We start from the raw sequence: 26,636 nt of genomic DNA, 5'->3' as shown, positions 1-26,636 counted from the left end.
TCTTTATGGTCACAGCTTAAACCTAATCAATTCCTTATGATGGTTATTTTGATAACACAAGTTTATAATAATTAGGTCTGCTTTTTTGTGTGTGTGTGAGGAAGATTAGCCCTGAGCTAATATCCATTGCCAATCCTCCTCTTTTTGCTGAGGAAGATTGGCCCTGGGCTAACATCCATGCCCATCTTCCTCTGCTTTATATGGGACGCCGCCACAGCATGGCTTGACAGGCAGTGCGTTGGCCCACACCAGGAATCCGAACTGGTGAACCCCGGGCCACTGAAGCGGAGTGTGGGAACTTAACCACTATGCCACTGGGCCAGCTCCGAATTAGGCCTGCTTTTAAATCTACTATTCTATTAAGTCTGGGCCAGTTTGCTAAAGAAAATTACATCATCGTAGTCTCTATTTACCATCTTGTCAATCCAAATATGCAATGTAATTTCTACAAAAGATCTCAAATGGTCTGATTTTTTTTTTATAAGGATCAATATTCATAAGTCCCGTGTCTTATCCAAGATCTCATGGGTAAATAGAGAGTCTAACAGATTGCATTTCTTGTTTAAACGTAAAATGTCTTTGGGGAAAATGAACAACTCAATTAAAAATGAGCAAATATCTGAAGAGACACCTCACCAAAGAAGATACAGAAAGCAAATAAACATATGAAAAGATGCTCACCATCATACGTCATTAGGGAATTTTACATTAAAACAACAATGAGAAATCACTAAACACCTATTAGAATGGTGAAAATTCAAAACACTGACAATACCAAATGCTGGCAAGAATAGAGAGCAGCAGGAATATTCATTCATCACTGGTGGAGATGCAAAATTGTACAGCCACATTGGAAAATAGTTTGGCAGTTTCTTAGAAAACTAAATATACTCTTACCATACAATCTAGCAATCATGTTCCTTGGCATTAACTCAAATGAGTTGAAAATATATATCCCCACCAAAACCTGCAGGCGGATGTTTATAGCAGCTTTATTCATAATTGCCAGAACCTGAAAGTAACCAAGATGTCCATCAGTAGGTGAATGGATAAATACACTGTGCTACATTCAGATGATGGAATGTTATTCAGCACTAAAAAGAAATGAGCTATCGAGCTTTGAAAAGACATGGAGGAACCTTAAAAGCATATTGCTAGGTGAAAGAAACCAATCTGAAAAAACTAGATACTGTATGATTTCAACTATGATATTCTGGAAATGGAAAATCTATGGAGACAGTAGTTGCCAGGGATTGGGTGGGGGTAGGAAAGTGGGGGAGAAATGAATGGATAGAGCACTGAGGAGTTTTAGAGTAGTGAAACTATTTTGTATAGTGGTGGTTTCATGTCCTTCCATATTTACCAGTGCTCCTAGAATAGGCAACACAAAGAGTGAACTGTAATGTAAACTGTGGATTTTGGTTGATGATGATGTGTCAGTGCTGGTTCATCGATCGTAACAGATGCACCACTCTGGTACAGGATCTTGATGGGTGGTCATATGCACAAGGCCTATTTCTTGAGCACAGCCCACTCTGCAAAGTGGAAGCTACGTGAGGTGGTATTTCATGTTGATCAAGGTTAAAACTCAGAGAATCTGGGTTCAAGCACCAGCTCTATAATCTACTACCTAAATGACTTTGTGCAAGAAATATAACTTGTTTAGTCTTCAAATTTGTAGTCTTGTGAGATTGCTACAAAGATTAAATGAGATAATATACTTGAAATCTTTTGTATACTTCTTGGTACGTGTTGTCAAAAATGTTAACTATTCTTAAAGTTGAATGGATAAATCAAAGGAAGCTGGGCACAGTATATTTTTCCTTATATATTGCTTTTCCCATCCGTATACACACACACACACACACACCCATACACATCTTTCATTTCAGGTGTCAAACTGTGGCAAATGAACTCAGATTTTCCATGTTTAGGCCAAATCTCTCATATTTCCTATAAACCAATGTCATATGTGTAAGTTAATTAATTAAAAAACATCTCTCTGCATGCTGGGTTCACATATAGTCCACCCAGTTTCAGACCATATGCTTAAGACTCCTGCTATAAGACATTAGCATTTTCTTTTACTTTTTATTAAAAATAGCTTTATTGAAATAAATTCATATACTATGCATATACTCATTTAAAATGTACAATTCAGTAGTTTGTGGTATATTTAGAGACTTGTACCAACATCACCATAATCCATTTTAGAACATTTTCATTTACTCCATTTCCCTCCAACTCCTCCAGGGCCCAAAGGAAACACTAATCTATAGATCATAGATCTATTGATCTTTAGCAAACACTGTCTCTATAGATTTGCCTACCCTGGACATTTCATATAAATGGAATAATAAAACATGTAGTCTTTTGTGACTGAGTTCTTTAGCTTAATATTTTCAGGGTTCATCATGTTTTAGCGTGTATCAGTACTTCATTCCTTTTTTATTGCTGAATAATATTTCATTTTATGGATATACTACATTTTATTACCATTCATTAGTTGGTCGGTTATTCAATAGGGCATTTGGCTACTATGAATAATACTGCTATGAACATTCATGTACAAATATTTGTGTGGAAATTTATTTTTATTTCTTTGAGGTATATACCTCAGAGTAGAATTACTGGATCACATGTGAACTTTATGTTTAAACTTTTAAGGAGCTACCAGACTGTTTTCAAAAGTGGCTACACAGTTTTACATTCCTACCAACAATGCATGAAGGTTTCAGTTTCTCCTTATCCTCACCAATGCTTGTTATTATCTCTTTATTCTAGACATCCCAGTGGGTGTAAAGTGGTATCTCATTATGCTTTTGATTTGCATTTTCCTGATAACTAATGTTGTTTACCATGTTTTCATGGGCTGATTCATGAACTCATTGATCTGTTTTACTTGGGATATATTTCAGAAAGTAGTATTTGAAATTATACCTACATTTAAATAATAACTATTTAAAATAGATATACTATGCTATGTAAAATATAATAATATGTATGTATTAAATATAAAATATGTGTATTTCATATATGTAATAATATATAATAAATATTATACCATATTAAATATATTAAATATAGCATATAAAATCTTCTGGCTATTTCTTTCATGTTTATACCTATCTGATCTGATACCACAACAGTTCTGCTCCTCATTCCACAACCCTGCAAGGTAGAGAGGGAGGCATTCTTAATATCCCCATTTTATATATGGTAATCTTTCAGCTGCTCTGTCAAACCTAAACTGCCTATGTACACTAATTGGTGAGTTTTTTCCACGTGGCCTGTGTGTAATGCAATGAGAAGAGAGGCGTGGGTTTCCCTGGCAGCACTAAGAGGACGTGTTCTTCCAAATTAGAAAGGAGAGGGTTCAGGATTGAGCAGGACTGTTGTGGTGTCATATTAGGTGTAAACGTGAAAGAAAGAACCAAGAGATTTTATTCTTTTTTCATTATTCTAATTATCATGTATTTAATGTGCATAAAAATAGATTAATGTTATATGCTATGTGTAAAATATTTACATTTGGTATAATATTTATTATATGTTATGATATGTTATGTATATGTTACATTTATATTTTATATGTAACACATATACATTAATATTATATTTTATATAACATACTGTATCCAATTGCCAGAAATCCTTTCTTAAAATTAGCCAAAACAGAGATGTTAAGTGATTTACTTACCTACCTGAAATCATTCCCGTAAACTACCAACTAATGATCTAGGTCCTGTATAGGTGACTGTGGAAGAAACAGCCAGTTTCCTCCTATTATCTCTTCTCCTATTTTCTATAGTAATAGAGGCCCAAATCTTCATTTTTTTCATCCCCCTTTGCTGTTTAATATGGCCACGTATCTAAGTGTTGGCCAAAGGATGTGAGTGAAAATGCTTGAAACTTTTAAATCTTACTCTTAACAAGAGGGAGTATGTTTTTCACTCCCTCTTTTTCTTGTCTTCTACTGACTGGAGTGTGATCTGAAGGCAGGAGCTGGAGCAGCAATTTTGGACCAAGAGGTAGAGATATTTTGTGGAGTTTAGCAGAGCAGGATAGAAAGATCCTGGATCCCCAATAGCTTGAAGCTGCCATCTCAGCCCTGAACTGCTTAGTTCGTATTCTGTTATTTTGAGCCTCTCTGTTAAAGCAGCTAAAACTGTGATCTAACAAGGAAACTACCTCATCCACAGAAAGTCTTTGTTCTCCATGGCAACCTTCAGTATGCAAAAGCTGCTGTATTGTTTGTCTTAAGTATATTCTACTCTAGAAAATTTTTTCAATTTCTTCGACTGGATTTCCTATAACACTGTTCATAGACATCTCTGCTTCCTGGACTCATTCTTTATCAAGGTTTCTCTGAAATTTTGTTACTAGACTGGAAAAGACTACTCTAAATGTGGACTGAGAAGCATAGAGTAGACTGATTCCTCTCAAGATAAGAAGGCAGTTCAATTTCAAATTAGCTTATCTAACGATCTCGTTTATTTATTCAGTCAGTCAGTCATTAGGCTGAGATTATATTGTATGATAGGCTATGGGTAGGGAGCTGGAGCAATCAAAAGTGAACATGCTCTGAATATTTATTGAATTTGCAGTAAATGAACACATGTTTTCATAACCTGTTCCTCAGTCAGAACTTCCCCATGCTGTAAAAATGAAATTAACAAGTAAGAGACTGACATGCATTTCATATTCGTGAAATTTCATCATGTTGTTTGCTTACATGGTCCAATAGTTGCATTAAGCTCAAGGGTTGGTTTAGAGGCTCGGGCATGCCCAGGGAAGAGACATATATTTTTACTGCCCTTGGATATTTCTGAAACTCAGAATGAATGTATAGAACAGTATTGCCAGGCCACAAGCAGAGGAGAAGGAAGGAGATGACTTCGAAACTCTTGTAACTTTGTAACTTCTCTTCTCCATTTCTGCAATCATTGGAGCATTTTCTTCCCAGATTTGTGGCTTTGGACCTCAGACATGATGCTCACTAGTATTCAATATTCTTGGTCCACACATGGCTTCTCTTTCTACCATAGTTCCGAAGGATGAGGTGCTGGCAAGGACATTGTGAGTATGCAATTATTTCCCTTGAGCCACTTATTATTCTATTCTGCTTAACTTTAGATTCCTTTTGAATTTCTTCCCTTGTTTGCCTGCACTTTCTCCTTGAAAATCCCTCTGCCAATGGTGTCAAGTAATGTCATTTCCACTACATCATTCCCTTTCATCCTTTATAGGGGAACTAGGGCGAGAGTGGTTAACAACTGTTAGGCTCCAACCATTGAAACTAAAGAAAGCAACTTCAACGCTGCTGTGAAGGGCTTTCACCACGAGCATGCGTGCGGTTGGGAACCACTGTAAGCTTTCTTTAGCTCTTAATTACCCCCACACAAAGGGCAGTGTTTGCTCCTCATGCACATGGGATTTAACCGCCTACTTTTCATTAGTGTTAATGGGGGTCTCTATGTATAAATCCTCTTCCCTTCCCCCGGTATCGATGTGGAATAGATGTCAAGAGAGCTTTCTGCATTTTCCCTCACTGATTGGTTTCAGATGGAACACAAAGCAAACCTCTGAGTGTGAGCACACTCACCCTCCCCACACCGCACTCCAGGCATTATTAAGGCTCACGGGATTTCTTGTCTCATTTGCTCTCCAAGGAGGGGCCAGAAACCATCCTCCCACTGTGCCCCACTTCGCCTCCTCCCAAGCTATTGGAAAGCACATTTATTTTTCTCACATCAGCTTGACTTATTCTATTTTTCTTGGTGTAAGTAGATCAATATAAAGATGAGAAGCCAAAAATACACAAAAACACAAATTTCTCCTCTTTCGGTCCCACAAACACTCTTTTAGACTTCCTTCCTGTCGTCCAGGTGCCCAGTTCCATTTAGACGTCCTACCTCACCTGAGACTGTTCACGGGATAGTGATGTCATTTTGTTGGTTCATTCATGTCCCCAAATCTATCCTCGTGCTTTTCAGGATCCTCGTATTTATATCTTAACTAGTTTCAGTTTTTGGAATCTCCAAATCCTGACCCAAATATTAGCTCTCAGCTTGTCAGAATATTATCCATTAGTAGGTAGGAACTGACCAAGTTTTCATTAGCGACACACAGAACTATCTCCATTATTCGTCTTGGCCTTAAACCATATATCCTACCTATAATGTCTTTTCTTTCTTTAATTTTACTGGTTGGCTTACACCTGGGTATACTTATTGATGAATTTTTCCAGCTACCCTGGATGTAATGCAGTGGGAAAAGAGATGTGGGTTTCCTTGGCAGCACTAAGAGGGCGGTTTCTTCCAAATCGGAAAGGTGAGGGTCATCCCAAATTAAAGCACAAACCCCCAGATTTTTATTCAGCTGCTGACTGTAAGTGATTGCACAGTTGCTATCTCATCTGCCAGGGTGAGAAAGAGAGTGACAAGAGAGTTGGAGACAGAAGATGCAGTGTCGTGGAGTATTTATGGGTGTCATCTCTTTTGTCAAATAACAAAAGCAAACAACATCTTTTTAGTAAAATAAAATTAATGTTTACTGATTTGTAAAAGTATATATATAGTTGTACATATATATACACACACACACACATATGTGTATATATATCCTATATATAAAAACATATATAGACACATCCCATATATATGGAAAATCTCCCCCAAGCCAAAATTAAATCCTTTTTTTATGTTAGTTTTGCTTAAAAGATTTAATGAAAACAGATTAAAATTTTCAGATATCCAGTTGCCTATTTAAGCACTAAATTTTAAAAAATGTTACGCATGATAATAAATATGCTGCTTTACAGTTTTAGCAAACAGTGCCATATATATTATTGTAGTTGATCCTCAAGAAAATGCAGTTATTCAGGGATCATCGTCCCATTGTTAGTAATAAGGATCAACCTGTTTTCTTGAGGACCTCTGACACACATCTTTTGTCTTAAATCTTCAATGTTTTCCCTTGCTCTCAAGTTTCTCTGATGAAAAGAAACCTAAGTCATCAAACTAATCAGAATCTTCCTCCACTTTAGCCTTTTCCCCTTTGAGGTGCCTCCCAGTTTCACTTATTTTCCAAGTATTTTCCCTCCTCTATATTTAACTCCATCCCCTAGCTCCAAAAGGATAAAATAAGGAAAAATATTAACACAAAATAAAAATGTCAAGGGCAAAGTAACAGCAAAAAATTCTTATTCTTAGTATTCTAGATACTCCCTTCTCCTCCCAGAGGCAGATTTACTGTGTGACACGCATCAGGGGAACATTCCTCCCTGAAGTTTGCAGGTCTGGATGGTGAAGGGCTGTTGGTCCTTTGAGGCTTTTGACATATACATCACTGGACTTATGTTTGCAGGGGTAGGTTATCAACATTAGGTATGACTTCAAGGTTCTTTGGTGATCTGTTAACTCCTCATGTTCGAAGACCATGGAATATTTGTATTTGTTAATTGTCCTAAGACTCTAACACATTTGAGGAAGTGATAGATCTGATTTACTGACAAAAGTCATTTGATTAGTTTCAAGGAATTCTGAGTGTCTGTGAAATAAAGTGTCCACCTTTCCAAAAGTACCACAATGTCTTGATAATTAAGAACAAACAGCCTTGCTGACAAACTCTGCAGTACTTGATAAGGTTTCTATGAGCAGGAGCTACATTGAAAGATGAAGTGAGACACTTGGGAAGGAGCCTCCAACCCTGACTCAACACGGAGGGTATGAAAGGTCAATTGTTGCTACTGATGTGGACCTGGTGGGGCTAGGGTATTTGAGGGACTGTAGTCATGGGACTATCTGGCTGATTATGTAAAAATGATAAATGCCTTAACAAAAGCATGCATCTGAATTAGAAATGAAATAATCTGAAAGTCAATGCAGCATAGACTTTAAATTGCTTTTGGTCTATAAGCTTAAAACACTGGCACACTCGCATAATAATTAAGCCTGGGAGGTAAGTTCTTAGAGAGCAAAGCAATCACTCTTCTTGGACAGGCAGGAAACCTGTAATCCTTGTATCCACACAGGTCTTGAAAAAAAAGGATAAATTGAAAGACACCCTTGTGTCTTAAAATGTCCAATGCTTCTGTGTATGTGCGGGGGAAGCAGGCCGGACTGTGTGTGTCTGCTTATAAATATAACTACCTTTCCACACAAGCTCCTCATTCATGTATGGGAATGATTAATGCCCAAGAGCCAAGTCTTTACACTCAGCAGCTCTAGAGGATGTGGCTTGATTGGTTGTGGGTTCAACCGTCATTGTTTTCTACATGATGAGAAAGGATCTTCTATATTAAGGGTCTGCCCAACTTTCCTCCTGTCCGCCTCCGCTGACACTCTCGCTAGATTGTTATGAGAAGTGAAATGAAGAACAAAGGTAAAATTTGGCACAACACAATATTATGCATTGGTAAAGGAGCTCAGTTAATGGTTGTTGCTGTTATCTTCATCAACATGAGTAACCGTAATAAATATGCATCTTGAGCCATGAGTGGACTTGCTCAAGAGGACAATTGAATCAGTGAAGGGCTTAATCTGTTTTATTCCCTTTACAAAAACATTACTGGATGTTTATTATGTATGCTCACTATAAGTAATACAAAAAAGAGTAATTCACAAATCCATTCTCAAAATAATGCATGATTCTGTGGAGATGAGGGGAGGGAGCTCATACAGATAAATAATAAAAAGAGAAAAACCAGGGGACAAAGATAATGGGGTACTGATCCCAGGAATAGGCTCTCTCCAATTTCATTTTGAAACATAGGGTTATGGTGCTTCCGTTAAAACGTATCCCAGTGACCTTGTTGGGAGGGTACTAGATGGCCTAAAAGTGGGAAAAAAGAACAGATGCTTTGGCTGGTATTAAATCCTGTCCCAACTCACAGGTAAGAGGGAAACACCTGGTTTTAGTGCAGTGTTGCTCAAATTGTCATCCAAACTCACCTGCTTCAGAGTTACTTGGAGTGTGTGTTAGATGCACACTCCAAGATCTATGGTATCTGCTCTGAGTTTCTAAGCAGAATCTCTTGGGGGTAAAACCCAGAGTCTGCATTTGAAACAAGCTTCTCAGGTGATTCCTGTACCCATTAGAATTAAAAAGGAGACATTCAAGAGAGAATGACATTGGAAAACCTTGCCGGTGATTTCATTGAGAGTGTTTGGTTAGGTATGGAAATATGACTGGTGGTTTCTTTTCTATTTCTATGCTCCCAAATTTAATTAAATGTAGACTAGATATAAAAAGGGGGAAAAGACTAGAATAAATGATGAAAAGAAGTGAAAAAGAAATCATCCAAGGATAACTAAGATCTCCCTTCTTCACTCAACTCCTGAGGAGATATTCTAATTATATGTCAAGGATTTATGGCAGAGATGGGAAATAACTAGCACTTGTGCCTTCTTTCATACCTCTAGTACCCACAGTAGTCATTATTCATAGGTAACAACACTTTCCAGCAGAGCATTGTCTCAAGATTCGTTCCGACATATCTCTCCGTGTAACTACCTTCAGTCAAATGGAATTACTATGCATGATGAAATCTTCATGCCTTACTGGGGCACACACAGTTAATCCCTGTCTCCTTAAAAGAAACAAACAGGCATAGAGCCTGTTCTTCTATAGGAAGTGCCTTTGAGGGATTTCTGAGGGTACCTGTTGTTATGCATGTGGGCCTGTATCCTATTTGGGATCACTTTTCCTAAAAATACAAACGTACAGGCTCGGAAGTGAGCCCTGGGGTAGGGAAGAATTTTGTGGATGGTTTAGGCAGATTTTCTGCTAAATCTTGGCGAGAAATACTCATATTCTTATGTAAGGTAGTGGTCAGGAGACAGATTCTGACAGGCTGCATGGGTTGCATCCCTGCTCTGTAGTTTTCTGATAGTGAGAATGGTCAAAGCTCAGATGCTTCACCTTCAGTCTCCTCATCTGTGAAATAGAGGCAAGAATGCTAACTACTTTGTTGACATATTGAGTAGATTAAATGAAATCATACGTAGTGTCTGGCATATGAATGCTAGTGATTATTAATTCGTGTGGGTATAACTACTTGTACTTCTCTTTTACATCAGAATATTGAGACCCAGAAGGATTAATTAGGATATAGAGCTAAAAAAAAATTGATATTCTTTTTTTTGGTTCTAGATTTTAAGCTTGAGTGGCAAAAAGGATCCCATTGAACTCATATATGATCCCATTCCATTTACCAGAGCAGAAAGGCACATATGTGAGTTGAGTCTAGTTCCAAGCATAGAATATTCTTTGCCTGTTGAGACCTCTGGCTTATCCCATAGGGTTTGAATTAAATGGCCATAACCAAGGAAGGTGGCTGAGTGACGATTTCAAACACAAATGACTAACCTCGCATAGAAAAAATGTCATGGAAGAGATTCATGCATCTTTTAAGCAATACATTAAAAGACAGATAGACTGTTGTAATTCTGCCTCTGCCTCTGATGGCGTCAGCAGTTTAAGATGCTAGCATTTTCCTAGACTTTTCTTTATGGGATTCCCTACAATCTGATTTCCAGGCCTAGTATCTACTGCAGTACCTGTTGTGCTAGAGTGAGCATCAACCAGCTTCTTGCCTCTCCGTGTTGGCAAAGTAATGAACTGTTGGTTATAAAGAGTGGAAAACAAATATTAGAAGGTCATTGTGCTGCTAAACTTTGATGTATTGAGAAATGTGAACTTTAGCAGGGCTTCTGAAGGATTGTCACGCAGGAGGCAGTGGAGTAAGTGGATTCATCTATCATTGGTGAAAACATGGGCACAGCATCAGTGCTTGAAGGTTGAGCATGGAAATGTTCAACCCTGATTAAACGGCCATAATTCCTCAAGGCTGTGACATGGCTGGCAGGCATGGGAAGCCGGGGACTTAAAATATAAATTGTTGGAATTTATAATACACTGTCAGTCTGTCAGGAAAAAAAGGAATGTTGGATTCTCCCTAAATTCAACCTATTGGATAATTATTTTAGCATTTTCAATGTATTTTGATGGTTGAGGGAAAAAAATCCATATTTTTTTCTACTTTAACAGAACTATCATGAGCAGTTTGCATATAATGGTAATAGTTAATGTTTCTTTAAAATTCATGCCCTCTTTGATAGCTTGGGTGATTTGTTAGTAGCATCATCTTAAAGTATGGATTGCGAGGTTGGGATAATTAGGGATGCTGAGCAGTAGACTTATCCTTGACATATCAGACACTTAGACTACAGAAATGAAAAATCAGCTGGTGAGAGCATTTATTTTCTACCATGAAGAAGTCTCCCATAGATACGCTGCACTAATTTCAGTTCTTTCAAAGAATAAGAGAAGGTGCAGGTAACTTATTGGAGCAAGAATCTAGACATATGTGTGGCACTCTGAACTATGGGTCATGCTTGGAATGACCTTGAGTCACATCCCTAGAGGTCAAGGTTGTGTCAGTGGTCCATCTATTTTATATATAGTACTCAGTCTATGTATATAGGCGTAGTGAGTATATACTAAGTAAGAAGAGATTTGATTAAGAGTTTTAAGATCATGGGTCAACAAAAGTAGCTGCTGAGTGGGATTTTAAAGGGACTTTTATAGACAGAGCTATTGTCTGGCCAGAGCAATAAGTATTTCTTTAGCTCTCATTATGTGCCTTGCTACGTATCACGGAAGATAGGGCAGAAGAACAAGGGGAGGACTTCCTTCAAATAGCTTAACATCTGGGGAGACAAAACTCAACCAAATAAGCATTAAGCTTATGTGATGGAATGTATATGATTGTTTTAGCAGGCAAATAGAGTTACGTGTATTCCAAGAAGAGAGAACAATACCGGCTCAGTAGTTGGGAAAGGTCAAATGGAGTAGGTAGGGCTTCAGAAGGACCTTGAATGATGAGGACAATTTTTAAAGTTTGATGAAACATTCTTCAGATGGGAAATTTCAAAGGTAAAGGCACTCTAAGGTCATGCGTGATGTTAAGACTTTCCGTATTTATTTGCTCCACATTTTGTTATATTCTGTAACTTCCCTTATCTTTCCTAAAACTCCTCTTTGAACTCCCTCTTCCAACCTCAGGAGCTAACTCAATGATTCCTATCTGCATCTTCCCTAGCTGCCCTTTTCCTCACAAGAGATCTACTATGTGCTTCCACCATAAGCTGTCTCCACACAGTTTTGCAAGGGTTCTATCAAATCCTTGTTCCTGTGACAGCCACTCCTAAAGAGATGGACTTTCCCTTCACCATGCTCTCTTTATTTTTGCACTTATATATGTGTCTCCCTCTTTCCTTCTCTCAACATATTATGCACCCATGGAGTCTTAGCCGTCTTTGCATCTTGTAAAACATCTAATATAGTACTTTGCTTATAATAGGTGTAGTGTCAATGGCTGTTGGATTAAATTTCCATCTTTCTATGAATAACAGAAGAGTTATATAATGCTCAGTGAATAAAAATGGAAAAAGCAAACGTCAGCTTCCTCGGGACTTAGCAAATGTGTGCTACTGAGTTAGAGCCCCTTAAAGGTTGGGCCTGTCTTGTTCGTCACTGTCTTTCCAGTGTCTTTTGCAACACATGGTACAGAGAAGGTGCTGAAACATGTTTGATGAATGAATGAATGAATATGCATGGGTGGCCACAATTCTATCCATGTATTTTCTGGAGCTCACAAGATGTCATCACTGCACCTGTCAGCACTGTCTGGCTTTGTCAGGTTCCTGCAGGTATCTAGTGAGATCAGTCAACACTTACCCAGATAGCGTGTGCACGACCCAGGCCCAAGCCTCTGTCTCTTCTCCCACGGGAGACAGTTTTTCATAGAGGAAGCTGTAAAAAGGTAAGCTAACGTGCAAGTAAACAGACATAAACTTTATGCCAGATCTTGATTCTCATCATCTAAAGAGCATGTCCTGTTTGCAGTGAGAATATATAACAAAACCCAGAATCTTTATCTTGTGACTTAAGAAAAAATAACTGAGATTTTTGCGATTCTGTTCTTATAAGGAAGTATCACGTCCCTCCTATAAGCTAGGCAAAATCCTGGCTATGGCTTCAGTAATCAGATGAAAGCCTGACTATTCTACAGCTACAAATAATATATTTTCTGTATGACTTGTGGGTCTTCCTTGCTATAGTGTCTGGAGAGGCATACAAATCACTTTTTCTGGGAATATGCACTTCCTGTTTGGGGTTTTAAATGACAACAGATTCCCTGATTTTGCAGAAACATGACACTAGGGCTCTTCCTGCAAACAACAAATAAACAGAAATACAATTTATAAATTCCTAAATGATATGCCAATGGAGATGTCAAATCTCATCTAGACTTGAGCTATCCCCATTTAGATGGAGAACTCTAGAGAAATTTACTGCCAAATGAATCATAATCATAATGATCAGAATTGTAATCATGTTAAAGAGAGTATTTAATTTCAAAAGCCAAGTTCAGATGTATCCATTGAGAACTCTAAATAGCTTTAAAAATATGTAAGTTCTTCCTTCTATTTATTTTGTGGATGTGCCTTGGCACTTTCACACACAGGCCTTGTGTCATATCTCGTCATGTTGACAAAGCAAGAAGTCTTCTCTCCTGGACTTGTAGAAACCCTGATATCTCACGAAAGAATAGACAATGTAGCCCAGTGAGCAGGTGCAAGCATTTGCCTGGTTTTGTTACACTGAACCCACATAAGGAATTCCGTTCAATGGTGAGGATATATCTGACTAGTTCAAAGTGATTCATTAGCACAAAGAAATTACAGAGTGGGAACAGTTCTCAGAGCCTTTGGCAAGCATGTTAAAGCAGGCCCGTGACAGATGAACTCAATGAACTAACAGCTTAAATAGCATCTGGGAGTCGGGAGTGCTGAGAAATGAATGTGCTGACCTTACAATAGTGAGCAAAACTTCATGACCAGAAAACACAAACTTTCAGGCCCTTGTGGGAGAATGTATCCCATTATGTAGTGTTTAAGGGGAGGAGAAGGGGACAATACAGTTATACATGCTGTTAATTAAACTTAGCCTAGAGAGGCCATGGGTGTCTACCTTACTGCCTGATTAACATATTGGGTCCAGAGCGTTAGATATTTACTGACTGTTTTTGCATCAGAAACCATAAGGGAAATGGCCCCATAGAAGTGCATCTATAATTCATGGACCAAATCAGAAGCTGTGCATGTAGACTTGCATTGCTATGCAGTCTTTCCCCTCATTCATGTGGGAGCCAGCCATGCACAAGGAAGGTCCCGGCCTGCTGTGAAATTCCATTTCTGTTTATGTTGCTTTCAGGATGCTTTGGATATCCTGAGGCTTGGACAAGGACAGTGGGGAGAATGGGATATGTAGTCTAAATTAAAGTAAACTTATTTTAGTGGATCTTTCAAAGACTCGTAGGTATCTAATTAGACAAAAATAAATTATTATAAGTCTGGAATGTGTAAAGATGCCTCAGAGACATCAGATTGTCTATGCTTCATAGCACTATCAGATTAAATTATAAATACATATGTGCAACATATTTTATCTCTTTGAATGTCATAATTATTTAGTATAGCTATTGCATTAGCCATTGGGGTATTTTTTCCCAATATTTGTGTTTGCCTCCAATTTTATAACTTGCTGTACAAAAAAGTGGATTCTTTGCATAATTTTTTTTATAGTTTGGAGTACATATACGTTATTGCTTTTTATTAATATATCAATTTTGAAATTTTCAAATAAAATGTTTAGGGTGTTTTTTAATTAAATGAGAAGCTGCACATTTTGAAATTTTTCTTACATAAAACTAACAATTTTAGCAAGCCATCGATAGAAATTAAGTGAACAAATGAAAATAGCCTTTTATCTTATTAGGAAATTTCTATTTTCAACTGCAAAGTATTAACGTGGGGATTATAAGTCATACATGAGGGCTGTGTAACTAATCAGTTTCACAATTAGATGGCAGCCCAGAACTGTCTCTTCCTAAACACTGGGGAACAGCCTGCCAGCCTCACTAAGTAATTATGGGGCTGACCAAATCGCTAGTCAATATTGGGGGTGATGTGACTGGTAGCTGGCTGACCAGAGACTGGGATAAGACATAGATGGTGGAGCCTGGCATGAAGCACTATCCAGCACTATGCTTTACTCATGCTCCAAGTCCCTTCTCAGTCCATTTTATGTGATTAGTTTCAAAAGATAAAGATTTTCACTTTCTGGTAACTTAAATACAAATCCCAAAATACATGCTAACTGAAAGTAGCCTGTTTCTCATATTGTATTTCAGCTTTCAGTCTGTTGAACCTGTCCATGTCTAGGTCAGGCAATAGGATTCTACAAAAGATAAACATTATGTGTGCTTTTTTGCCTTGTAGGCTGTAAAACAATATGGACCAAATTATATGCATACATTAAAAGGACTCTCTTCATTCTCTGGTGATGGTTAAGTGTGTAACTTTGCCTCCCATGTTATGCAATTCTTAGTTCTTGGAAATTTCCAGCCACATCAACCAGATAAACTTTGCTTATTTTCTTTCAATGAGCTTTTTCCTTCATAAGGACATGTTTGCAAAACTGCAATCTAAGCCTGCATTCCAGGACCAACATACCACCCGTTATCTATCTGACTCGACGCCATATACTGACTCAGTCTCAAACCCTGACTTTACCCCCACCACATCTAAAATCCCCCTCAGTCTGTATCCATCAGCCTATAAGCAAAGGAAAGACATAAGTCCCAGAGACATCCACGCAGACCAAAGGCTGTTGATTGACCACATGGACTTGGGTACCTGAAAGATGTCTCTGCCTCTACCCAGCCTGGTTAAATGTGGGTAAATTGTGCACATCTGCAAGCCAGCTGTTGCCTTCAGCTCAATCCCATCTGATGTAGGAGTCTCAGGAGGTCAAAGAGAAGAGCTTTTCAGTTCTCTGCTGTACCGACATATGGTGGTGCAGGTGGATCCTTGCCCAGTCCGAGAGTCAGAATGCAGAGAAGGAAGGGTGGCCGTAGTGACCCTTCTTCCTATTATTTTCATCTGCATTATGTATTCATGCAGTTGTGTGTATTAGTTAAGACAAGTACCCTAGAAAACGGAAGCCTTTGTTCTATCTCTAACCAGCTGAAAATCACCAAGTGCAGCTAGACAATATTCTTAGATTCTTTGTTTATTCCTTCATTTATATTTGTAAATGTGGCATGCTTTTGTGCAAATGACTTGGCGAGTTGTATTTGTTTAAAGAGATGAGAGGAATTCAAAGTCAGATTATTCCTTGGGAGGATGGCGGTCACCTCTGAACTCCCAGTCTAATGTGACCCCTGGAGAAAACATGAATCAAAATGAGAGCTGATAGTAACATGGAAAAACAGGGAAGAATTAAAGTCAAGAAGAAACTTAGACAAAATATGTGGGAGTTAGCAAAAAATACTAAGGGTATTAATAACAATTTAAGAGTTTCTTTAGAAGGGTCAAGAAAAATATGAAAAGAGCAAAGACAAATTTCTTTTGCAAGACAGGCGATCAGAAAGAATGAGTAAATCAGGCATTAATGAGCAGATTGAAAGTCCCTTTGGGATGTCTGAATTTAAGAATTTCCTCCCAAGCCTCAACTGCAGTTGCTTAAATAAAATCCTTTAACAGGAGTGGGCAAGAATCAAGCTGTATGGTGGCCTGCTGTAATCTTTCTTCTTCAATCATACTTGATAAGAGCCCAATCAGGCATCTCCACCTATAGGGAAGGAGGTAGTAGTGCCGCATTCTTAAAGACTATGTTTCATCATTCTAGGACTTTCCTCTATATTAATTTCTCTCTTTGTTTGCCCATCATCACCCTAAGTCCTCTCTGCAATAAAAGAAAGGGTTCTAATCAATTCCGTTGCCCTACAGAAATTGTTACTATATTTTCTACCAGGGATAATTGTATTTTAGCTTAAAAAATATTCCTGGATAGCCATTCTAGAGCCTACCAAAACTGGGGAATTTCAGGTGTGTTGGTGGACATATTTGAGGACTTGTAATATGTTTCAAATAACTCTACATATCACCTCTCTACTGTGTTTAAGATAAAGCCAGCCATGTGTCTATACTGGTCTTTGGGCATTGCCTTTAAAAAGAGAAGTCTCATCATCCATTCGTAAGGCATATATGATGGTTGTTGTACAGACAGAAAGAGGAACACAAAAAACAGTTTGGAAAAGGATGGAAGAATTTCCATAACATTGTAACTAAAGCCATTTCTCTCTTAAAGAAGTCTTGTTATTAATAATACTCGTTAGATTCTTTGGGAAGTGGGAAACAGCTTAAATTATCAATGTGCTTCCCCAATTTGCTTTGTAAAACCAAGTGGCTATTCTCTCATTAGTGAAAATAGTAAAACTGTGCAAACTTACATCCCTGTGGGTATATATGATCTGTTTCTCTCTTATTCCTTATTTCCTCCCTGATTCTATGAGACTAGTTCTGGATAATGGTTGCTCCTTAGAAGTTTTAATCGAACAGCTTCCTCATTTTAATTTGCCTCCAGATAATAGTTTGCTTTCTTAATTAATGCTGTGAAAACACACATTATGATCTTTACCTGAAACATGTTTTGATTAACACTGGTACCTATGGTTTCGGTTGACTAAAGTACTCTTTTCCCCCTGCAGAGAGGCTTTAAGCATCTGCTTCATTTCACCCCAGAGGTTGCTGCATTTTGCTAACTGTAAAAATAATGTTTATTTATGATAGAGTTTTTAAACTTCTTTACATCAATTGAAATAAAATCCCCACGTTCTCTGAGAGAGATGAACATCTCTCTCTCATTTTTGTCGTTTCTTTTGCTCTCTTTCTCATTCTGCCTTCCTCTCACACATAATATCTATGTAACGTCACAGAATAGAAAGCCTATGAACATTCTTGAACAACCACTCGTAATATTAATGATAATAAAAATAGCGGCAATTTATTGAGCAATTCTTATGTATTTGGCCTTTTTATAGAATTTTTGCATTACATTATCTCACTTGTTTCCATGGCAATCCTATAAAGTAGGAAATATTATTATTTCCCTCACACAGAGGACACCAGCTGAGGTTCAGAGTGGTTACTCAGTGAGTGGAGGAACAGCTGTACTGTACCTGCTCTGAATCTACCCATTCTTTGAGTTGAAGTTAAGCATTCCAGCTCTCTACATAGCTATTGCTCATTTGAAATGAGACACCAAGAGACACTAACCAATCTCCATATAGTGGAGTGTTTGTTCTAAGGGGCAAATCTGATCATGAAACACTCCCAAATTAAAATTATTCAGTTCATCCGAATTTCCCTCCAGATAAAGTTCAAGTTCTTTATCATGGTATCTCCAACCTTCATGGTCTGGATTTGGCTTACTTCTCGGATTCCATCTCTCCTCCTCCCTATCCTCCATTTCAAGTTGACCTTATTGGCAAGGATTTGTATATTTCTCTTTTGTCTATTTGCAACTTGCTTCTTTCTCTACCCTGGCTGAATTCGACTCCCCTTCGAGTCTCAATTTAGAAAATGTCCTTCTGGGTAGCCTTCCTGACAACCCCTGCATCCCCTATTTGGTTCTCTTGCTGTGTTCTCAAAGCACCCGAAGCTTACCTAGCTCTTTATTCACCTACTGGCTTTTCCTCTCACCTACTAGATGAAAAGATCCTTGAAGGTAGAGGTGGCTTCTCCACCACCACACTTCCATCCACTCAGTACATGGCACCAAGTAACAATCAAACAATGTATGCTCAATAAATGAATTAACAGAGAATTAAGGTTGAGCTAAAAGAACATCTTGATAAAACTTTAAAGAGTTAATATATGTTAGTGCTTATCGCTTCAAACTCATTTACAGGAAAATGATTCCTGTCTCCTTTCAGGTCAGTGCATAGTGATTGGTTTAGGGGGTGGCATGAAAAGAAAGCCTTGCAAATGAGTTGGGTTAATTTGGCTAGAACTATTGAGAAGCATAAATTTTCCTTTATTGAGGACATTGGGCTGGAGGGAATACAGATCTGGATCTTTGGATGGCCTCCAAATGAATAAGCCTGATTTAAATATGTATATATATACACAGACAAATATGTGTATATATATATGTATTTAATTTTATTTATTTATTTATTTTTGCCTAAGTCAATTCTAGTTGGGTTTCTATAAGGTCCTACTAAAATAATCTTAATACCCTACCTTGGTTTATTCTCATAACTCTTTTCTGTTCTTCACTCCTGTAAATTCTTAAATGCCTGAGTTATTCTGAAATATAAATGTGATCATGTTGCTTCCTTTCTCAAATGTTTCAGTGATTCCCCATACCCCTTCAATGAATGCTTTAGTATTGAGGAGAGCCCTGGTCTGCCTGTGTAGTCCTATTCACTGTCATCCCCTCATGGATCCCAGCTATGATTCTTACACTTGATAGTCTCTCTACACAAGAGGATGTTTCATTCTTCCAGGGCTTTGCATATGCATTATTTTCTGTCTAAATATCATTCTCATCCAACCTTGTGAATGGATGTTCCCACATTAACATGTTCACCAAATATCATCAATTCCCCTCTCCCATACAGTTAGTTGTTTCGTCCTCTTCTGTCATGTAAAATTTAAACCTGCTTCTTTTAGCATCATTGCACTATATTCTAATTGTTTAATTTCATACCTATCTCTCCATGGAACATACGATCCTTAGAGTCAGTTTTGGTGTCTTGTTCACCTTTGTAGACATATTGTATAACACATTCTTGAGACACAATAAATGCTAAATAAGTGTTCATGGAATGAACAAATAAATGGATCAAATTAGGTGATGCTCTTTTTATTACTTTATCAGTATAGAGAAGGAGTTGGTAAATTTTTTCTGTAAAAGATAACATAGTGAATATTTCTCGCTTGCGGGCTATACCATCTCTGTCACAACTACTCAACTCTGCATTGTGGAGCAAAGGCAGCCATAGACAATACATAAACAAATGGGCACAGCTGTGTTCCACAAATTTTTCATTTACAAAGTCAGGTGGAAGTCTAGGTTTGCCCCGGGGCCTTCATTTGCCAACCACTGGTATAAAAGAAAGAGACAGATCATAGTTCCTAAACTAACTCTAAATAGACTTTGAAAAAGAGGTCCCTGCATGAAATAAATAGGAAGGTGCACAGATTTTAAGATAATCATGTTGAAGTCCAAGTCCTTTCTACATATAAGCTCTGATTTGCAAGCTCTTCGATACAGCATTTCTTACCATATGTTCCAATAGCTCCATTATATTTTGTTAAAATCTATCTAGTCACATAATCAATAAGTGCTGATTGAAAACCTAATCATACTCTATTTGAAGAAATTTCAAATAAGGTGTTCAATTTAACATTGAATATGCTCTCTGTCAGTAGAAAATGTATTTTACTGTAAAGAGTTGGTGGATATCTAAGTTTCTTTTTGAGAAGTGCAGGGCTTCTTTTACTTTCTCTTAGTTTTCAGTGAAATGTCATTTTCAAACAATTTTATTCTTTAAACTAACTGTTTCCAAAAACCCAAAACTAAATGAGAATTCTCTAACCTAAAATCAGTCTAATGGTATCATACTTAGGAAGGGCTCCATTTTGCAGATCAAATGAGAAGGACCCACCGTTGTAGTTTCACATTTTTTTGAAATCATTCAGTTGGAGACTATTTGATGGTTTCCAATTGTCAGTCTCCTCTACGCACTGAGCCAGCACAGTCAGAAGCAGAGGGCTTGGAAAGACACGGCAGAACTCGACTTAGAAAACTACACACGAGCAAACATATGGAAATCATTTAATTATGTGGAGGTCATCTTTGGACAGTGTCCATGGGCCCAGTTGCAGCTTAATGCAAGAGCCCCAAACCTCCAACAGTACCCTCCATCCCCTCCAGTGCGTGTCTCCAAAGAGCCACACAAATCTGCATTATAAATAGGATAAAGTTTTGACTAGATTTGCCCAAACCAACTAAGGGACTTTTACTCAGATATGATATTGTGTTCTGTTTTTCTGTGTTTCTTATACCAAATTACATATATTATGCTTTTTGTTTTGTTTCGCTTCTGTGTGTTCAGCTTGCTAGACACATGATGGAATTATGGATGCTTTGATTTTATAAAGTTATCACTGTGTTCAAATGTTCTTTTGGATGAATGGTGTATAATCTGCTTTTATTTTCTAAGTTTTAAAGAGACTTGATATCAGTGCATAAAAGTACTTTAAAGGCTACATTGCTACCTACACAAGTAGAGGCTTTTGAAACAGTAGAATTTACAAAACGTGGGGAGTTTAGATCCACATAGCTAAACTACTTTTAAGTGGTCCCAAATTAAATGTCATTTCCTTGTAGGCCAGATCCATATCCCCTGTATCACTCAGGGTTCTCCAGAGAATAGAAGCAAAAGGATATATTTTATATATATATATACACACACACACACGTACACATTACATATACATACATATAATATTATAATATAATATGTATATGTACATTATATATAAGCATATATGTATATATGTATATATCACACATTATACATATTATACACATGTATACATTTATATAATAGTATATTTTTATATATTATATGCATGTATACATTATATACATTCATATATACATATAATGATTATGTATATATATGTATATGTGTGTATACGTGTGTGTCTGCATAAATAGATTTATTTTAAGGAACTGGCTGACATGACTGTGGGGGCTGGTGAGTCTGAAATCTGTAGGGCATGCCAGCCATCTGAAAAGTCAGACAGAAGTTGACAATGTAGTCTTCAGGGGGAATTTCTCAAAAAACTTCAGATTTTGTTTTTTAGGACTTGCAACTGTTTGGATGAGGCCCATCCCCATTATCAACGGTAATTTTTCTCTAATGTTAACTGATTGAACATGTTAACTACGTCTACAAAATACCTTCACAGCAACACCTAGATTAGTGTTTGATTAAATAACTGTGTGTTACAGCCTAAAGAAATTGATACATAAAACTAACCATCATACCTTCCAGAATACAATAAGAGAGATATATATATATCCTTTGACATATACAACCTTTAAAAAGAAATAGAGAGGCAAAATACATTGATTAGAAGTATAGACTTTGGAAGTCATCACATCAAGGTTAAAACTCTATTTCTGTCACTTATTAGCTGTATAAATGTGGGAAGTAGTTGTAAAATTATCCCCTCCCTGATGAACCACTCCTTTCAGTCTCCATATACCTATGTAGCCCCTCCCTTTGCTTCTTGGCTGGCCTGGTGACGCACTGACTTATTTTTGACCGATTGAACGTGGCAAAGATGACACAGTATTATTTCTGGGGCTAGTTCATAAGAAGACTTACAGCTTCCACCTGGTTCTTTTGGATCACTTATTCCTGCTTCAGAATTCTGACTACCCTGACACAGCCGGGCTGCGAGAAAAGCCAAGCTAACTAGAGGAAAATGCCACATATCAGGTGAGACACACAGCCAGTGGGCAAGTGTTCCTTTCTTCCTAGCTGATGCACCAGACAAACAAATGAAGAATCTATCCTGGACACACAGATGATTTCTGGCCCAGACACATCTGACTACAGTTACCCCAAAGGAGACAGCCCAAAGTAGAACCACCCAACTGAGACCATTCAGCCCACAAAACCATAAGAGATAAAAACAAACTGTTGTTTTAAGCTACTATTTTGAGCTAAATTTTGGAGTGGTTTGTTAAGCAGCAATAGCAAACTCTCAAATTAAGCAGTAGCCTCAGGAGAGGGATCAAACTCAGATTGCTCTCAGTACAGTACAGACATCACAATCAAGATATCAAGTGTGGAACCTTTGTTAAGACCTCAGAAAGATTTAAGTAGGTGCCTTGTAGACTCTCTTAACTAGACAAAAAAGGCTTCTAAGAATCTTATGAGCATTTTAACCACAGTTCACTAATTCTCAGCTCAGGTAGCAAGGGGACTTGATTGCAGAGATTTTGTGTGCTTTGGTATAATAGAATGAATCTCGATAAGATTTATAGGAAACGCACAACGTTTTGTTTCTTTGTTTTTTTTAAAGAATTGTGTCAGTGGAAGAACTACTAGCTTGAACTAAAATGAAAAGAGGACTTTGGGCCCTCAAGTTTCTTTTAGGAAAACTACTCCTTGCAAACTCATACCATTTCTTATTAAAAAGGAAGCATGACTCTCAGATCAGATATAAGAGCCATGGAGAATCATTCACGGCATATAGACTAGGTCCCAATCAAGGAACTGGTGCAATACGCCTGTCTTTATTTCAGAATTGTTATGACCATTACCTACAATGTGCCTTCCATTTCCTCCCTTTCTGAATAGAAGAATCTATAAGTGGTTTTCTTGTCCTTATTTTAGAATGGTAACTCTATGTTAGAGGAGACGGGGATAATTTCTCCATTTTCTTCCTAGTCCACAGGTCTTTGGATTGTTAGGAGCTGCTCCTGAGTTTTATTCCCATTTGAACCTGATTTAGATGATGTGATCCTGGTCTTCAAGCCTGATGATATATTGGGGTGAGACTTTGGAGATCTTGGAATGCAGTGAGTACATTTTGCTCGTGGGAAGAATATAAATAATTTGTGACCAGAGGGCAGACTACACTGGTTTAAAGATTGCTATAATAAATTTTTTATTAGTTCCCTCCATAAAGAGTGAAACTTATTTCCTCTCCTCTTAAATATGGGCAGGCTTTGTGATTGCTTCGCCAACGGATGGCAGTGGAAGTGACACTATGCCAGCTCTAGGCCTAAGCCAATTCATTCATGTGACTAGTCACACAATCACTAGATGTTGGAGAGGATATTCTGCCTGGCAATTTGTTCTCTTTGAGGGTGCAGCTTCAGTGAAACGGATGCATATGTAGTTCTACAGAAGGAGGAATACTTGTATCCTGCAAGGCAGTTTGATCAGATATTAAACACATATTTATTATGAATCTACCATGTTCCAAGCATTTTTCTGAACCATTGTATAACTGATGTTTGCATCAGACTACCCTTAATTCTTATGTACTGTCAATGTCCACAGACCCAAAGTGGGGGTAAAAAAGTGAAATATTACTCTTAAAAGATTTGCAACTGAGTTTTATTCTATTAATTGAACATGAAATTTATTTTGTGATCTTGGCTGGTAATATTATCATATAAAAATAGCCCAGAATTACATAAAATTGAGTTAGGGTTTAAGAAGGGAATGACTTGTGATAATCAGAATACAAAAACAGCAGAAATATTTATCTCTTAAAACTTGAAGAAAATTCGTCACAACCAACATGGGAAGCTTTTTAGTTGATGAATTATAATACAAGAGGAGATCCTATAATAAAAAATAGAAAATGCGCAACGTTTAGATTTAGTGGCTAGAGTAGAAATCAATTCTCATTTTGCATCAACAGTAGATTGTGCTTGTGATTCCTTCATGCAATGTGAAGTATCATGAAGGAACAAAGAAAGCAAAATGCAGTTTTGGCAAAAACTTATCAAAAGTAAGGTGAGAACACAAGATAAAATCTTAGAATATTTGTCAATAATAATATAAACATAATACCTAGTACTGTGCTAGGAATTTTACATGTATTATCTCAATTAATTCTACAGTTACTCTAGCAAGTAAGCACTGTTATTACCCCTACACTTACAGATAAGAAAACTGAAACATTAAACATTTTTGTAATTTTACGAAATCACTGTTTCAGTTGTTTATTGTTTTATAAACAGAGGAACAGGTCAGTGCTTCTGCCTACAAGATGTACATAGTGTTAAAGACCCATAAAGAATTTTCTCCTAACAACCTTAGGCACCATGTAAAAACTTGACTCCTCTGATAGAGAAAACACATGGAGAGACCATGTGGAGGAGAGAGGCGTTGAAAGCACATGGGGAAGAAGAGATCCAGCCATCCCCGCAGCCCAGAGACCCGTAGAACTATCCAGTTGTATTGGAACCGCAGAATCATGAGAGATAACACAATATTTGTTAAAATGTTTGAAACCACTAAGTTTTGGGGTATCATTCTGCTATAATATTGAATAGTGTTCCATTGTATGAACCTACCACTTTCTTTAAAAGCCAACTTTCCCTATAAAAATTAAAATCAATATTGGAGAAGATGAACTCTGTGACTTGAATGAGTCCAGTTTTTTTAAAATTATGATGTTACCTGAGCTCTGAAAGATGGTAAAGCAGAAAGAGTACTAGACTGGAAGTTGAGAAATCTGAGTTTTATTTCTAATTCTGTTAAAAGTTATCCGATGGCCTCAAACAAGTAAAATTAATTTTTTCACAGTAAAATGATGAATTTGGTTTCAATTTTGATCTCTTCTAAATATCACATTTTATAGCTCTAGATTTAAATCATTTAGAGCAGTATTTCTCAAAGAGATAGGGAGAGTCTTCGTTTTGTAGAAATATCTTTCTCATTTCAGGCTGATAAGACTTGTCTTCTCGCCATTTAAATCCATTTTGCCCCTCTTCCATCATTATGAAATCAAATTCTTCCCCTGCCCCGCCCCACCCCATCCCGCAAACACTTTCCCAAATTCCCCCAGGGAACCTTATAGTCCCCAGTTGAGAATCCTCTTCTCAATTTCTACAAAATTAGATATTTGGGTCTTTTCTCTGGGTTCTATTGAATTTGTAAATCAATTTGAGAAGAATTAATGACTAAACAATATTAAATCTTCTAATCTAAGAATACAACCTATCTTTCCATATATTTTGATTTTCTTTAATATCTCTATGCAACGATATATTTTCAAAATAGAGGTTATGCATATTCTTTTTTTTTTTTTTGTGAGAAGATCAGCCCTGTGCTAGCATCTGCCAATCTTCCTCTGTTTTTTGCTGAGGAAGACTGGCCCTGGGCTAACATCCATGCCCATCTTCCTCCACCTTATATGGGACGCCGCCACAGCATGGCCCACCAAGTGGTGCATCGGTGTGAGCCCGGGATCCAAACCGGGGAACCCCGGGCTGCCGCAGAGGAGCACGCACATTTAACCGCTTGCACCACCAGGTCGGCCCCAAGGTTATGTGTTTTTTTTTTTTTTAATTTTTTGTTTATTGCAGTAACATTGGTTTATAACATTGTATAAATTTCAGGTGTACATCATTATACTTCTATTTCTGCATAGATTACATCATGTTCACCACCCAAATACTAATTACAACCCATCACCACACACATGTGCCGAATTATCCCTTTCGCCCTCCTCCCTCCCGCCTTCCCCTCTGGTAACCACCAATCCAATCTCTGTCTCTGTGTGTTTGTTTATTGTTGTTATTATCTACTACTTAATGAAGGAAATCATACTGCTTGTGCCACTGGGTCGGCCCCGCAGTTATTCGTATTTTGATGAATATATTCCTAGGTTTCTTATGTTTCTGATGATGTGAAGGTTTTATTTATTTTTCTAATTGTTTCCATCTAGTATACAGAAAAAAATTTAACTTTGAGTAATGATAATGTACTACACTATCTTGCTAAATTCATCTATTATTTACAGTTTTTCTTTTTTGGAAATTCCCTAAGATTTTATGAATTCCCTAAGATTTTATTATTTTCAACAATTTCATCGTTTTCAAGTAAAAGCTGTTTGATTTTGTCCTTTCTAATCTGACTACGTTTTATTTCTTTCTCTTGCCTTATTACA

At 37.4% G+C, this 26,636-nt stretch overlaps 1 long non-coding RNA gene across 1 annotated transcript in view; it reads left to right on the top strand.

Moving 5' to 3' along the window:
* LOC147913900 (uncharacterized) overlaps positions 1–26,636 on the top strand; it is a 150,779-nt gene that overhangs the window by 84,649 nt on the left and 39,494 nt on the right. The window contains exon 2 of the long non-coding RNA XR_015556131.1: positions 23,396–23,526. This is a non-coding gene — a long non-coding RNA (uncharacterized LOC147913900). The remainder of the gene's footprint in view (positions 1–23,395; positions 23,527–26,636) is intronic.

This window comes from Ceratotherium simum, chromosome 24, assembly GCF_057802395.1.
Source record: "Ceratotherium simum simum isolate JZ-2026a chromosome 24, ASM5780239v1, whole genome shotgun sequence".
NCBI lineage: Eukaryota > Metazoa > Chordata > Mammalia > Perissodactyla > Rhinocerotidae > Ceratotherium > Ceratotherium simum.
This window is presented reverse-complemented; position numbering and strand designations above follow the sequence as displayed.